The 16,745-nt window shown below is 43.4% G+C and overlaps 1 non-coding gene and 1 pseudogene across 1 annotated transcript; both read left to right on the top strand.

Annotated features, from left to right (window-relative positions):
• The first annotated feature begins 1,330 nt into the window (after positions 1–1,330).
• LOC142874247 (small ribosomal subunit protein uS2-like) overlaps positions 1,331–16,745 on the top strand; it is a 33,432-nt pseudogene continuing 18,017 nt past the window's right edge.
• Positions 14,580–14,686, top strand: LOC142874640 (U6 spliceosomal RNA). The gene has a single exon (XR_012922299.1). It is a non-coding gene; the product is annotated as a U6 spliceosomal RNA (small nuclear RNA).

The raw sequence follows: 16,745 nt of genomic DNA, 5'->3' as shown, positions 1-16,745 counted from the left end.
ATGGCCACATTGCCCGCCCCCCTCCCCCCCCCCCCCGTCCTGCTTCTGCTTAGCGACCTCCTGATTTTTCAACACCCAATTCAAAATCCTCCCCTCCAAAAAGCCTTCTTTGACCCCCAAAAAGAGTGAATCTCCACTAGCCACACTTTACCTAGAACATACCACCTCTCTCGTAGGTCTATCCAGGTCCTCTCCCTCTAATCCATCCCCACATGGCCCCAGAAGGATTTTTCAAGAAATACACGTAAAGCACTGTGCAGGGGGAAAAAGAATTTTTTTTTGAGGCAGAGTCTCACTCTGTTTCCCAGGCTAGAGTGCTGTGGCATCGGCCCAGCTCACAGCAACCTCAAACTCCTGGGCTCAAGCAATCTTTCTGCCTCAGCCTCCCGAGTAGCTGGGACTACAGGCATGCACCACCATGCCCACCTAATTTTTCTATATATATTAGTTGGCCAATTAATTTCCTTCTATTTTTAGTAGAGACGAAGTCTCGCTCTTGCTCAGGCTGGTTTTGAACTCCTGACCTTGAGCGATCCTCCTGCCTCAGTCTCCCAGAGTGCTAGGATTACAGGCCGAAAAAGAATTTCTTAATGGCTAGGGAGAATAAATTGGCAGAAGACAAAAAAGAAACAATGGGAAAACTTATTCCACTTCCAGGAATTTTTTATGCAGATGTACCCAAACATGTGCAACATGGCATATTTACAAGTTATTAAGTATTGCTTGTAGTAGCAAAAAATTGGAAATAACCTAAATATACACCAATAGGGGATTATGCAAATAAACAATGATACATACATATACTGGAATACCATTTAATTGTAAACAAAGAATGAAGAAAGTCTTCATGTAGTAAAATGTGGGTATTCCCAAGCTGTATATAGTTTTGTTTTGCTTTGTTTTTTTAGATTTGGGTTCTCACTCTGTTGCCCAGGCTGGAGTACAATGGCAACTTATAGTTCACTGCAGCCTCAATCAAACCCCTAGGCTCAAGAGATCCCCCTGCCTTAGCCTTCTGAGTAGCTATTTTTAAAATTTTTTGTAGAGATAGGGTCTCACTATGTTGGCCAGGCTGGTCTTGAGCTCCTGGCTTCAAGTGATCCTCCCACCTCGACCTCCCAAAGTTCTGGGATTACAGGCATGAGCCACCACGCCCAGCCCCAAGCTATATATAGTTTTAAGTGAAAAACAAGGTGCAAAGCAATGTGTATGGGGTACCAGCATGTGTTTTAAAAACAAAACAGAAAGCCTTTCTGTGCTACCCAGAGAGGGGTCCATATGGCATTGTTAAAGGGAAGCATTAACAACAACTCAAAGGGAAATTTTCACAATGTCCAGGGCCCTTGACATTCTGCAAATGAAGGAGGAGGATGTCCTCAAATTCCTTGCAGTGGGGAACCCACTTAGGTTGCACCAACCTTGACTTCCAAATGGAACGGTACATCTACAAAAGGAAAAATGATGGCATGTACATCATACATCCGTGTCCTATCCTCCAGGAATACTGGCCAGCGAGCTGTGCTGAAGTTTGCTGGAGCCACTCCTGTTGCTGGCCGCTTCACTGCTGGAACCTTCACTAACCAGATCCAGGCAGCCTTCCGGGAGTGGCATCTGCTGGTGGTCACTGACCCCATGGCTGACGCCCATCCTCTCACAGGGGCATCTTATGTTGCCTACCTACCTTTGCTCTGTGTCACACAGACTCTCCTCTGCATTATGTGGACATCCTGTGCAATGACAAAGGAACAGGGAGCTCACTCAGTGGGTCTGATGTGGTGGACACTGGCCCTGGAAGTTCTGCCACGCATGACACCATCTCCCTGAGTGCCCATGGGGGCTCATGCCTGACGTCTGCACCTATAGAGACCCTGAACAGATTGAAAAGAAAGAGCAGGCTGCTGCGGAGAAAGCTGTGACCGAGGAGGAACTTCAGGGTGAACGGACTGCTCCAGCTCCTGAGGTCACTGCTACTCAACCTGAGACTGCAGATGGGCCTGAAGACGAGCAGGTGCCTCTGTGCCTAAGCGCTCAGCTGGCCACGGAAGACTGGTCTACAGTTGCCACTGCTCAGGCCACTGAATGGGTAGGAACAGTCCCTGAGTCATCCTACGCTGTTCCTCCACATGCTCTTAAGCAAGATGGAAATAAAGTTGATGGAAATAAATACCAGTTTCTTAAAAAAAGAAAGAAGAAGAAGAAAGAAGAAGAAGAAGAAGAGGAGGAGGAGGAGGAGGAGGAGAAAGAATGGATACATGTAATTGCTCATACCTAGGTAAAATACTTTGGAAGGATACATAAGAAACTGGTAACATTGATCACCTCTGGGAAGAGTACTAGGTGGCTGGCAGGTGGGGTCAAAGAGAAGATTTTTCTGTGTATATTCTTTTGTTGCTTTTGAATTTTAAACTATGCATATGTATTATCTATTAAAATTATAATAGAAATCAAACAAGTGGTGGGGACACAAAAATATTGCTATGTGTGCTTGTTGCCACAAGAGGTGGCAGAAAAATTCATCTTTGGGAAAAAAATTCCTCTTGTGCTGGGGAGAAAAACCTTCTAAAGTTCTTTTGGTTGTGCAAAGTCAAAGCCCAGAGCCCATTCTGGAGGGGAAAGGTTAAAACCATCATAAAGTGAAGGATGACCTCATTAGGTGAAGAGGTAGTTCTGATTTTAAATAATTCTTTACCTCCTGTGGGGTGGACCCAGCAGACAGGAGTTTGGGGCACTGGGAACAAGAGGGAAAGAGAAGGAACTTAGATCTAAATAAGAGTGGAACCCAGGGCTGAGAGTGCTCCCCGCACATGGTAGGAAGCCAAAGGCCTTTGGAGCAAGTGATCCTGTTTTGTGTGGAGCGGAGTCTTGCTATTGCGCATGTAGCAGGTGTGAAACTCAAACTGTTTTAGTACCAAAGCTGAACTCTTTTGCAGTTGCCTCTCTTTCTGCATCTACTGCCACTTCTGCCCTCACATATCATGCAGTTTAAATGCTGAGCACCCCCTTAAAGAAAAGGAATTTTTTTTCCTTTTTTGGTTTGTTTTGTTTTCATGGCTGATGATCCAGACTCCAGATTTAATAGGTCATCAAATTTTCTGCTAAAGAACGGGAGCCCAAAGGAACTAGTAGAGTTTAAGAAGGAAGTACTATTGAGGAAGCCACAGAAGGAAAAATAAGGGTTTTCTCAAAACTATAAGGAAGTCAGAGGATAGAGGGAGGAGAAGAAAGTAAAGGGGGGTTATCCCAAGTGCCCTGCCAGCCTGGGATCTGGGGACATTTACCAAAAAGGAGGAGGACTTGAAGTTCACTTGAGATAGGTGAGTGGAACTAGCAAAGAAGGGCTTTAAGGGACATTGAGCGCCAAAGAGCAGAATGAGACCTGAGTCATTGTCACAGATCTCTCAGCCATGACCAGAGACAGAACCTCCTGTGCCTGCACCAAACTCATCTATGCACATTGTCCCTCTGTGAGCAGCTGGCAAACGTGTCCCTCCACTAGCACTGATAACTGCCCAGATGCCTGCCACGCTGAGAGATGCTCATTTGTACCATACAACTTCGACATGGACCGGTCTATTGCTCCAGGTGACAGACACCCACATAATGCTCCTGGTACAAAACCTATATGCCCAAAGCAGAGAAATGGGGCCCTGGGCCCAGTGGAGTGGTGACAAGAAAGCTCAGGACATCTATACTTGGTGGGGAGCAGAGAGGAGTAATAAGAAAAGTAGGAGCTGAACTGAACAAGCTCACATTCTCCTGAAATGGGACGATGATTAATGACACCACTGTTCCAAGTAGACAGGAACAATCTGGATGGCAGCTGTCTGGCAAATCTGACAGCGTTACCTGCTTAAAACCTGTCAAAGGCTATGCAATGGACTGAATGTTTGCCTGCACCTCAAATTCATATGCTGAAACTCTAATGTCAATGTGATGGTATTTGGAGGTAGGGCCTTTGAGTGAGAATTCAATTATGAAGGTGGAGCTTTATAAATGGGATTCACGCCCTTATAAGTAGAGGCCAGAGAGCTAGCTAGCTCTATTTCTACTATGTGAGGGTGCGATGAGAATTTGGTGGTCTGCAATCCAGAAGAAGGCCCTCACCAGAGCCCAAGCATGCTGGTGCCCTGATCTCAGACTTCCAGCCTCCAGAACTGTGATAAATAAATTTTTTTTGGTTCTAAGCTACCCAGTCTGCAGTACTTTCTTACAGCAGCCTGGACTGATGAAGACGAGCTACTCTCTACCTCCAGTGTAAATTCCAAATTTCTTAGCCTGGTGTATCAGTCAGGATAGGCTAGGTTATATTATAGTAACAATTAATACCCCAAATCCTAGTGTCTTAATACAATAAAAGTCTATTTCTTGCTCATTTGCTCCACATAATCACTCCTGGGCTGTAGACAGATGGAGGCCACTATCTTGGAGCTGCACTTGGAACATGTGGCCTCCTTGGTCACTACAGCAAGGCAGGAAGCCAAGGGAAGACTCACACTTGCTCTTTACAATTTAGCCCAGAGCTGACCTATGTGACTTCTGCTTACAGCCCACTGGTGAAACTAGTCATGTGGTTCCTCCAACTGCAAGCAGACTGGGAAATGTGGAAAGTAGATGGATATTCCATGAACAGTAAATATCTCTGTCATACGTGGCATTCAGGACCTTTTGAAATCTGCCCCCAGGAGCGCCTCCACCATCATTTCCTGCCACTGTCCCCCTTTCCAAACTCATAATCCGCCTCTGGCCCACAGGAGAATTTTCCCTGCTTCCCCAGCATGTCCTTGAATCATCACTCCCCCTGCTTTAGCTCACACTGGTTTCTGAATATAAAATGCCCTTTTCTACCTTCTCCAACAGTTGAAATTCTACTTTCTCCCTTTAAGATGAGCTTGAAATCTACCTTCTCCATTCCTGATCCCTCAAGGTAAAATTAATTCGCCCTTCCTGGTTTGGCCACATCTGATTTTATACACTCCCATTAGCACTCCCATTAGCAGTTCCCTGGAACTGACTTCCTGGCATTTTTCACAGTGCCTGGCACATAGTGGACACTAAATAAATATTTGTTGATTAAATGCTTCCACTTTAGACGCTTTCAGAGGAAACTCAAACTGTCTGTATGTCTTTCTCCACACCCACCCACCCACCCACCCCAGTAGGTTGTGAATCCTGGATGATAAACTAGACCTTACGCATCTCCATTTGCCCATCACCGAACAGCACGGGGACACTTTTCAGTAAATGTCTGGGGGAGATATAATAACATAATTTGTCTTATTTAGATTTGAATAATGATTTTTAAATAATCACAAATGGGTCTTTTAAAAATGAACATTGGTTATATGCATGTTATACTTCAATTTAAATATTTACTTTAGCCAGGCATGGCGGCACACACCCTTAGTGCCAGCCACTCAGGAGGCTGAGGTAGGGGGATTGCTTGAGCCTGGGAGTTCAAGTTCAGCCTGAGCAATTTAGTGAGATCCCATCTCTGGGAAAAAAAAAAAAAAGTTTACTTTAAAAAACAAACAAGAGTGATAAGCAAATAAAAAGGAAGTATCTACAGAGTAAATTGCACAAACACAAAGGCACTTCTAAAACAGTCATCGGTGTGTGAATTTTGTAATGGCACCTGTGGACAAACGTATTAAAGTTCTTTTGGGTACAGTAGCATCGGCCAGAGCTAGCTAGCTACAGCAACAGGGAACAGAAGACTAGAATCACATCCTGGCCTTAGGATAAGGGAGAATCAGCTCCAGATGCTGAGGGGAACACACACAGCCCTCTTTATTTCTCTTACATCTGCTTCTCTCTGAGCATACGCTTTATTATTCTCACTCCCTAAAACCCAGCTTTTTCTACTTCTTAGAAAACAGCCATTCAAATCATCAGCCAACAGCTGCCTGGTTTCCACCTCCTTTCAAGACAGCAGCAGCCATGTTCTTTGTCCTAATTTCAAGATCCCAGAGAAACACTCTGGTAGGCCCAGCTTATTCAGGTGCCACCTGGTGCAATCGCTAGTGACCGGGATGTGTATGCCTAGATACACACACGGCTGTTTCCTGCCATGACTTTGTTTATAGGGGAACCAGACACCAGAAAACAGGGGTTGGGGAGAAAAAGCAACTCCTGTCCATTAAAATCAGCAAGAAGGAGAACCATCCTTGAGAAAGTAGCTTCTGAAAGAGAGAATATATAATTATAAATATGTCCTCTGAAAAGAATGGATGATAAGGACACATGATTTGGGAAGGAATAAAATGGCAGAAGCACTTCATAGTTACTCTCTCGAATCTCCCTATACATCACCCTGCGTGTATCTCTGTTGCCAAGTCCTGTCAATTCTATCTCCTAAATCTTTTGTGAAATAGCTCCCTCCTCATCACCACCATCACCTCAGCTCTTACTTCACTATCTCTGGTCTGGACTCTTGCAACAACCTCCTAACTGGCCTCCATTCCTCCAGTCTCATCTCATCCTGATCATCCATCACACTGTGGTCTCCAAATGATCCTTCTTACAGAGGATAAGCAATCCAGTTGCTTCCCTGCTTAAAACTCTTCAAATGGCCCCCACCACCTTCCAAATTTCCTTGATGTGGCACCAGCCTCATTTACTCTCCTTCTTTCTCAGACACCAGGACTTCTCCCCCTCCCACCCCACCGACAATCTATGCTTGCGTGTCTCCTAAAGCTATGATCCCCAACCCCCGGGCCTCGGACCAGTACCAGTCCGTGGCCTGTTAGGAACGGGGCTGCACAGGTGGAGGTGAGCTGTGAGAGAGCGAGCCAAAGCTTCATCTGTATTTACAGCTGCTCCCCATCACTTCCATCATCACCTGAGCTCTGCCTCCTGTCAGATCAGCGGCAGCCTTAGATTCTGCATTACGGTGAATTGTGTGATTATTTTACTTTATATAGTACAATGTAATAATAATAGAAATAAAGCGCACAATGAACGTAATGCACTTGAGTCCTCCTGAAACCATCCCCCTCTCCTCCCCATATAAATTGCCTTCCATGAAACCAGTCCCTGGTGCCAAAAAGGTTGGGGATGGCTGTCCTAAAGCATCTGCTCTCTCTGGTCCATCTGCCTAGGGTGCCCTTCCCATCCATTATCTCTGCCTGGTGACGCTACTTACCCTTCTAGGTCTAGTTGGATGTCTTCACTTCCTCTGTGATGCCTCCACATCGCATCCCTTTTTAGCTCTGGATACATCTGCTCCCCTGCTGTGCACTCTCAGAGCAGTAACCGTGCACGTGTATCTTCTAATCCCCCGTCCCAAGTCTAGGTCCTGACTCACACCAGGAATCAACAAACGCTTAAGGCAAGAGGGAGGGAAGATGGAAAGGAGGGAGGGAGAGAAAAAAGAAAGAAGGCAGGCAGGAGAAGGAAGGAAGAAGAAAGGGAAGGGAAGGAGGGAGAGACGGAAGGAGGCAAGGAGGAAGGAAGCAAAGAAAGGAGGGAGGGAGAAAAGAAGGACTAAGGAAAGAGCCAAGAGATTGAAGTTTTAACACTTGTTTTCTCCATTTATCACTAACTTGGATGCATTATGACACTTTCCTGAGACTCAGTCCCCTCCTTCATACAATCACATGTCCTATCAACTCACAGGCTTATTGAAGATTAAATAAAGAAGAGAATGTGGAAGTAGTTTACTCATTTCCATGCAAATACGAGTTATTATTAATTGCACATTGCGTAGCACATATGGATTCTCTTAACTACCCGAAGACTGCAAGTCTTAGTGGACTGCCTTCACCGCTCAGCCGCCCTTGCAGTGGGTGGGGCGTTGCAGGTGTTAGGGGTGAGGTTGCTTTAGCTGTGTTTTATCAGGGATTCATTACCAGAATCTGGTGAGTTGGGTGGGGCTAACGTTGGGGTTCATTAGGATCACAGTGTAACAACTGGGTAAACGTGATGACATTTTTCCATTTTGGATACTTTCTGTACTTATTTTAAATCTTGAATGCTCTCTTCCTCCTGATTCAAATGAATCTACAGAACACTGGCATCTACTGGCTATTATTAATGATTTCATCTTGAATCACAAATTTTCTACTCACTTCTCTCTCAAGCTTCAAGATCAGTTTAACTGAAAAGTAGCTTGAGCCTGATATTGCAGTGGGAGATGATGAAAAACTGTTTCAATCTGCAACAACTTATCTGTGTGAATCAGGATTTTCTCAATACTACGTAACCAGAATAGAAGGCAGAGGGAAACTAGAAGCCGCACAGATGGAGGGCTACAGCTGTCATGCTGCTTGCCTGGCAGGCCAAGTGGAGCCTATTTGGGCCTGATGGTGCCGTAAGAAATGGAACAATGTGGGACAGATGTGGCACAGCAGTGCGGCAAGGGTTCCCTTAGGTGGGAGTTGACGGGCCCTTGAGCACTGACATGGCCTTTCCATGAGCACCAAGGCCTGGCTGGTTTCTGACTACTCATGGGCTGCGCTGACCACTGAACTTGAGCAAGCCTCTGGGAGAACCCAGGAGGCCACGGGAACTGAGTCGCCTCCCTTGTATCCTTGCCCCATGCATAGCTTCTGCTCCATTTGTTTGCTTTCCATAGTCAAGCAAAGTTCAACCTGTCCAAGTCATCATTCTCACCAATCTTTGCACCCATTCTGGACTTCGCAATCTGGCCAGACTCATCTAGAGCAATCTATTGTTCTGTTTGCATAGTCACTTTCCACCCCCGTGTCTCTGGGCATTGTTCTCCCCACCTCCTCCCTTCACATGAACGCCACAAACACCACAGGAGCAATCATTTCACACATGCCTTGAACTTTAGCCACCACTGACCTAGAAGTGGGCTATCCCTTCGGATTGGACAATCCCAGCTCCTGGACCAATTGATTTCTTCTAGAATTTCTGGAAACGGGACTGGGAGAAAAAAAATCTATCTGTATTTGAATGGCTGAACTTGGGCTTGTAAAACCCAGAAACTATGGGTGGGCATGTTTCCCATGATGTGGACTGGAAAGTGAAGAATGCTGTTCCGCAACAAGAGAGAGCAGAGATAGTCAAAATAATGCTGAAGAGTGGAGATGAGAGTTGGAGAAAGAATCCAGAGGAACTTTACATTCTGAACCATGTTCTTCATAAATCTCAGTGGTATTTCTGTCCTATAATTCCACAAGACTGCCCTAAGTCCCAATAATAAATGTCCAACTTTTGACTAGGCTAAGCTAAGGTTTCTACTAATTGCAAGCAAAGAATTCTCATGAATGTATACATTGAGAACCCCAATTTCAAGATCTTTGTCCATCAGAATTGCCTCAGTTTCTCATTAACTAACTTTACAATTAGTTCAATACATTTGAATTTATATAAATGAAATATCTATCAATATGGATGCTTTCAGCCTCTGGCTTGCCCTCTCATTGTCACAAAGTGGCTGCAGCAGCTCCTCACAAAACAACCACATCCTCACACAATATACACAACTTTCTTCACATCCCTTCAATAAAAAAACACCCATTTTTATTGTGGAAAATTTAAAAACCATCCAAAGGTAGAGAGAATAGTATAATGGCACTAATGTACCCTTCACCCAGCTTTTACAACCATCACTACATACTCATCTCAAATCATCTACATGTTCACATATCTTTCCCCTCCTTGCCCCTAGATTATTTTGAGGTAAAATTCTAGACATAATATTGTGCAACTATTTCACAATATATCTCCAAAAGATACAAATTCCTTTGTTTTAAAATTTATTTATTTGTTTATAGAGACAGAGTCTCACTATGTTGCCCAAGCTGAAGCACAGAGACTATTCCCAGGTGAGATCCTATTAATGGCACCCTGCAGCCTTGAACTCCTAGGCTCAAGCAATCCACCCACTTCAGCCTCCTGAGTAGCTGGGACTATGGGCATGTGCCACCACACCTGGCACAAATTTTTTTTTTATCTCTACAATATCATTATCACAGATAAAAACATGAATAATCATTTCCTAGTGTCATTAAATGTGCAATAAAGTTCACATTTCCCTGGTTGTCTTAAAAATGTGTTTTCCAGCCAAGCCTTGTGGCACACACCTGTAGTCCCAGCTACTTGGGAGGCTGAGGCAGAAGGATTGATTGAGCCAGGAGTTTGAGACAGCAACGTGCTATGATTGTGCCTGGAAATAGCCACTGCACTCCAACCTGGGCAATATAGCAAGACCCTGTCTTGGAAAAAAAAATGTGCTTTTATTTTTACAGTTTACTTGAATTTCAATTATTCTTAGTGGGCATAGTTTATATATATGTATATGTATATGTATATATGTTGTTTTCTAAAGCTAAAAGGTATAATGCATTTATACTGATACTTCCAATTAAAATGGAGGACTGCAGTTTTTACTCAACCTTATTGATCTTGCATCTTTATCTCCTATCAACTATGCCAAATATCTGAATTCTTAAGAACATCAATATAAGTATTCTTTTTGTCAGATGTGCAGTTCTTTTTTGTCAGATATATTCCTCTAGTGAAACAGAGTCAAATGATAGTGATTTAAAGTCATTCAAAGTCTTCTCTGTATGGTTATGTCATTAACTGGATGCACAGTTAGCGTCATTTTTTTTTTTTTTTTTTTTTTTTTTTTTTTTTTTTTTGAGACAGAGTCTTGCTTTGTTGCCCAGGCTAGAGTGAGTGCCGTGGCGTCAGCCTGGCTCACAGCAACCTCAAACTCCTGGGCTCAAGCAATCCTTCTGCCTCAGCCTCCCGAGTAGCTGGGACTACAGGCATGCGCCACCATGCCCGGCTAATATTTTTCTATATATATTAGTTGGCCAATTAATTTTATTTCTATTTATAGTAGAGACGGGGTCTCGCTCTTGCTCAGGGTGGTTTTGAACTCCTGACCTTAAGCAATCCGCCCGCCTCGGCCTCCCAGAGTGCTAGGATTACAGGCGTGAGCCACCGCGCCCGGCCTGCGTCATTTTTAATTCATTTTATTTTCAACCTCCAGGGATTTTTTAAAATTTTTGTTTGTAATTACATGAAATACATTGTTCCAAAGTTAAATCTACAAAGCAAGCTACATTTTAAAAAACATAGCTTCTTCCCTCTTCCTCCCCATTCCCTCCCTTTTGCTATAGTAATATTTTATTACATTTTTATAGCTTCTTTTATTTATAGATAAATGATTGCATACTCTACATACTTCTCTCTTTTTTGCTTAAAAAATATATATCCTGGAGATCACACATAGTAGTAGAAAAATTAACCAACCTCCTTCCCTCTCTCCCTCCTTCCCTCCTTTCTTTCTTTCCCTCCCTCCCTTCCTTCCTTCCTTCCTTCCTTCCTTCCTTCCTTCCTTCCTTCCTTCCTTCCTTCCTTCCTTCCTTCCTTCCTTCCTTCCTTCCTTCCTTTCTTTCTTTCTTTCTTTTTTCTTTCTTTCTGACAAAGTCTCACTCTGTTGCCCTGGCTAGAGTACAGTGGCATCATCAAAACTCACTGCAACCTCAAACTCCTGGGGTCAAGCTATTCTCCCACCTCAGCCTCCAAGTAGCTGGGACTACAGGCACACGCCTCAACTCCCCCCCCCCTAATTTTTCTATTTTTAGTAGAGATGGGTCTCACTGCTGCTCAGGCTGGTCTCAAACTCCTGAGCTCAAGCAATGCTCCCGCCTCAGCCTCTCAGAGTGCTAGGATTATAGGCATAAGCCACCACACCCGGCCATAAAATTTCTTGTTCCCTGTTACAGCTGCATAATTCTCCATTTGAGGGATGTGCCATAGTTTATTCAATTAGTCATCTACCAATAGACATTTGGGTGGTTTCCATTTTCTTGCAATTACAAATAGAGCTGCATAGGTTTGCCTTGTACCTGCATCTTTTCATATTTTTGCCACTGCATCTCTGTGATATCTAGAAATAGGATCACTCCTACATAACTAGTGGGAATGCAAAATGGTGTAGCCATTTTGGAAAACATTTTGTCAGTCCCTTATAAAGTTTAACATGCAGTACATTTATAATATGACCAGTAATCCCTTTCCTACATATTCACTCAAGAGAAATGAAAACTTATAGCTACATAAAACTTGTCTATACTTGAACATTTATAGAGGCTTTATTCATAACCACCAAAAATTGGAAAGAACTCAAGTGTCCTCCAACTGATGGACAAATTGTGATTCATCTATACAATTGAACACTACCCAGGAACAAAAAGGAACAAACTTCTGATACCCTACAACATAGATGAATTTCAAATGAACTATGCTAAAGGAAAAAAGCCATATTTTAAAAAACTACATACTCTATGATTCTATATATATGGCATTCTCAAAAAGGCAATATTACAGGGACAGAGAACAGACCAGTGGTTGCCAAGGGCTAGGGCAAGGGAATGGTTTGATTACATAGGGGCAACGTATGTGAATCTCTTGGGTCTATATCTTGATTATTGTGCAGTTACACAATCATATGTGTTGGTAAAAACTCATGGAATTATACACTAAAAAGAGTACATTTTACTACGTGTAAATGATACCTCAATAAGCCGGACTTCAAAAAAATGTACAGGTAATTTTGCTAGGTAGTGCCCAAATCCCCTCTGCGGTAGGCTAATTAATGGCCCCCACAGATATCCAGATCCTAATTTCTGGAACCTGTGGGTGATACTTTATTTGACAGAAAGATTTCGCAGATGTTATTAAGAATCTTGAGATGGGGAACGTAGCCTGGATTACCCAGGTGATCCCTAAATGTAATCATAAGCATCCTTATAGAGAGGAGGCAGAGAGAGATTTAGCCACGGAAGAGAAGGCAAGACAAAGACAGAACAGAGAGAGATTTGAAGACGCTATGTTGCTGGCCTTGAAGACGGAGGCAGGAGCCACATGCCAAGGGACGCAAGGAATGAAACTCTAAAAGGTGGGAAAGGTGCGGAAGCAGATTTCCTCTGGGGCCTGAGGAGGGAGCACAGCCCTGCCGGCACCTTCGTTCCAGCCCAGTAACGCTTCTGATCCCGAGAACCGTAAGAGAATAATTCATGTTGTTTTAAGTCACCGAGTTGGTGGTAATTTGTTACAGCAGCAATAGGAAACTAATGTACCCTCCATAGGTTTGTATTGTTCTAGTGTCACCAGAGATACAAGGCACGTCCTTTTCTCAAGAATGAGGAAACATTTCCCAGAAGCCCAGGCGGCAGCCATCCCCTCATAGCTCATTGGTCAGAACAGTGTCACATGCCCATTCCTAAACCAATCACTGGCAAGAGTGATGCGTCTTCCTCCTACCCCCTGTCCCGGAGGCTGCACCCTTCTCTCCCGAGCCACTCACCTGCCTGATCCGGAGGAAGGTCAGTGTTCTGCTCTCAAGGAAGGAGAAGGCATAGCTTTGGGTTAGCACCCAGTGGTACCTACCTCAAAATTTATTTGCAAGAAAAAAATAAGTTCTTCAGTTGAACATATAAAAGTTAAAAACCCTTGGACTAGACCCTCTGAGGGACCATCAGCTGTGGCTCCCAGGCCAGGGCTTTCCCCTGTCTAGCACCGTCAGGCTCCTCCCTCCTCTCTCCCCCTTTTTCTGGAGGAGGCAGAACCCAGCTGAGCTCTGGTTGTGAGTCACCAAGGTTAACTGAGGCCCTATGAACACTCATGCCATCTTCCAGAAAAATATCTTCTTTGCAAGTACTGACTCAAGCCCTATTAAGGGACCATTTCTGTTTTCTGTCTGTTTTAGCTTTTCTCTGACATATTATTCTCAACGTTTAAAGCTGCAAAAGCCGTTAGAGCAATAATAATGATGATGGTAAGTGCAACAGCTAATCATTTATAATGCTCATTTATTGAGCGTTTACTAGGTTCCAGGCACTTTGTGTTTATTATCACAGTTAATCCTCAGGCCTCCTTGATGATGGAGATAATATAATGCCTGTGTGATAGATTCTGAAACCCAAGAAAAGAAAGGACAAGTTGCTGGCTATAGAATTCAAACCAAGATCTGAAAAGACGCCAAAGTTTATGCTCTCACACACCCTAAAGTCCAAAACCTTTTATCCTACAGATGACAATGTGGGTTGAGGGGACAGTGGGGAGGAATAAGCCTTTTGCTCAGTTCTGTGACCAGTGAGTGGCCGAGCAAATGACTTCTCCCTCTGGGACAGCAAGCAGCTTGCATTAGCTTTTCTGTGCTTCACAGGAATTAAATATTTAAATCATCATGCAACTGAGTTTACTGAGAGTATTTGTCTTTTTTGCAGAATCAGAGCAATGGACACCTTTTGCGTCATGATTTTTCCCATTTATCTGGTATTGTTGAAGAATAAAAACAAAAAGAATAGCTATAACATGAAAAGTGCTTCACAATTTATAAAATTCTTTCTCTCACATGATTCTTGCTACAGGTCTGTGAAACAGGAAGTTATCTCACTTCACGGTTGTGGAAATTAAGGCCCAAAGAGGTGACATTACCCGCCCAAGGTCCCAAAGATCATTAAATGACATAGCCAGAATCAAAACCTGGGAAGAAAGCTTGTTGGCTATGACGATCTGACATCCAAGGACAGAGACTATAGTCCTGTCACAGGAATAGTCCTATGAATTTTAGACTCATAAAAATTCATAAAACTGTGCTTGCTTCAGCAGCACATATACTAAAATTGGAACGATACAGAGAAGATTAGCATGGCCCCTGCGCAAGGATGACACGCAAATTCGTGAAGCATTCCATAAAAAAAAAATTCATAAAAACTTAAGTTTTTCAAGTTAAAAAAATCTAAGTAAGATTTTGATTGGCTGAGGTTTGTTTGTTCAGCTGAAATCTTTAACTGAATCAATTCATTTATGGAGCAATGATATCTTTATTATCTCAAGTCTTCCTATCCTTCATCTTTTATGCCTCCAAGGAGAATCTGATGTTTTTTTCTTCATGGGGACATGTTGCATTTCTTGCTGAGTTTATTCTTTTACAAACTGCCTTTGTAGCTAAGTTGAATAACATCTTTTGTTCTGTTATGTTTTTTTCCTAATTGATTAATATTACATTATTTTTATTTCCAGTTAGTAACTTGATACTTGGTTGAACTTACTTGTTTCCAAGAGCTTTCCAGTTAATTGTCTTCAGTTTTCAGGCTAGAATTATACCATCTGCAAATATTTTAAAAGGCAAAACAAAACTTGCTCTCCTTCCACAGGAGTGCTCTTTTTTGCCACATGACACTGCATTTCCCCACAACTGCATTTTCCAGATGACTAAATGGCTCCTTAAGCGCCAAAATATTTAGAAACATAGCTGCCTGAGCTGGAAGTCTTTCTCAAATGAATGACAATGTACAGCAAACACCTGCACAACACACCCCTCCCCTATCTTTTGGTCACAGCCCCTCACTTTCTTCTGGGGAACTGCCCCTCCCCGACACCACAAGGTCCTAGCAAGATTGTCCATCCCTTGATCCCACTCACATGCTTCCAAACAGACCCTGGTCCCACCACAGGCCAACCTAACTAACTCTTCCAGGAATTTGTATCTTAAGAGAAGGGACACTTAGCCAGAAGGACCTCTAGAGGCAGGCCCTAAGGAGATGTCCAGGAATTTTTGCCTGGGGCCACCCTGATTTCTATCCCTCCCAAGGCCTGATTGTTCAAGTTCTCCTTTGATTCCAGAAGCTACCTGATATCTTTTCAATACATTGTCTTTCTTTGCTTAGTTTTGCTTCTGTTACAAATGATACAGACATCAGCACCCAAGAGTTGGTTGCAGATAACAGACCCTGCTATGGTTTGAATTGTCCCCCACTCCCAAAAATATGCTGAAGTCCTAACCCCCAGGATCTCCAAATGTAATCTTATATGGAAATAGGGACTTTATAGAGGTAATCAAGTTTAATGAGATTGCCAGGCTGGGCTCTAACCAATGTGACTGGTGTCATCAAAAAGGGGAATTTGGACACAGAGACAGACACATATGGGGGAAGACAATGTGGAGACACACAAGAATGCCACGTCATGACGGAGGATTGGAGAGAGGCAGCTACAAACCAAGAAACTTCTTTTCTCCTTTCTTACCAGTTGGAACCTGGGTGTGAGGGCAGACCAGCTTCATCTATGTGGAGAAATGAATGACAAAGGAGCAAAGTTGCCCCGCTGCCCTGGACTACTCCTCACAGGGGGAAATAGGCTACTCTGTTTGTCTTTTTATTGCAGGAGCTTAGCTTTTCCTTGGTTCATGGTTCTTGAGCAGAGATAGGGAGTGGGACACTGAGAATCCTAATTACCTTCTAGAATGGGAACCAGCAGCCCATGGAGCACAGAGGTTAATTAATCTCTTTTGGTCACTTGGGATTTTGGACAGGCTGAAGCCAACACTTTAACCACCTAAAAGAGAGATAAGAGGTTGCAACCAGTAGGGGGGTGGCTGCTTCTGAAAGCATCAGGTATCTTAAATTGAGAGAATGACGAGCTCTAGTCTTGAGATGTTTACCACAAGGCACAGACTGAAACTTGGGACTTTTCTGTGGCAAGGTGAAAAATTTTCACCGTGGGTTTGAGATTGTTGAAGCCGTGCTTAGATTCAAGGAGTTGCTGAATTTCAATGTCAGCCAAATACATGACTTTGCCAACTTTCTTTTAGGGAAGGATGGAGCTATCCAGAGCTTGTGGAGGACTTGGAGAGTCCAACCCTCTAATCATCTCCTGTCTGCAGTCTCTTCTGTGCACCTCCCTCTTGTGGAGAAGGAAGTTATTAGGTCATTAAGTATGAAATGTCCGATTTTAAGTCAAAAGTTTAGTTTATTATA

Source organism: Microcebus murinus, chromosome 12 (genome assembly GCF_040939455.1).
Source record: "Microcebus murinus isolate Inina chromosome 12, M.murinus_Inina_mat1.0, whole genome shotgun sequence".
Taxonomy (NCBI): domain Eukaryota; kingdom Metazoa; phylum Chordata; class Mammalia; order Primates; family Cheirogaleidae; genus Microcebus; species Microcebus murinus.
This window is presented reverse-complemented; position numbering and strand designations above follow the sequence as displayed.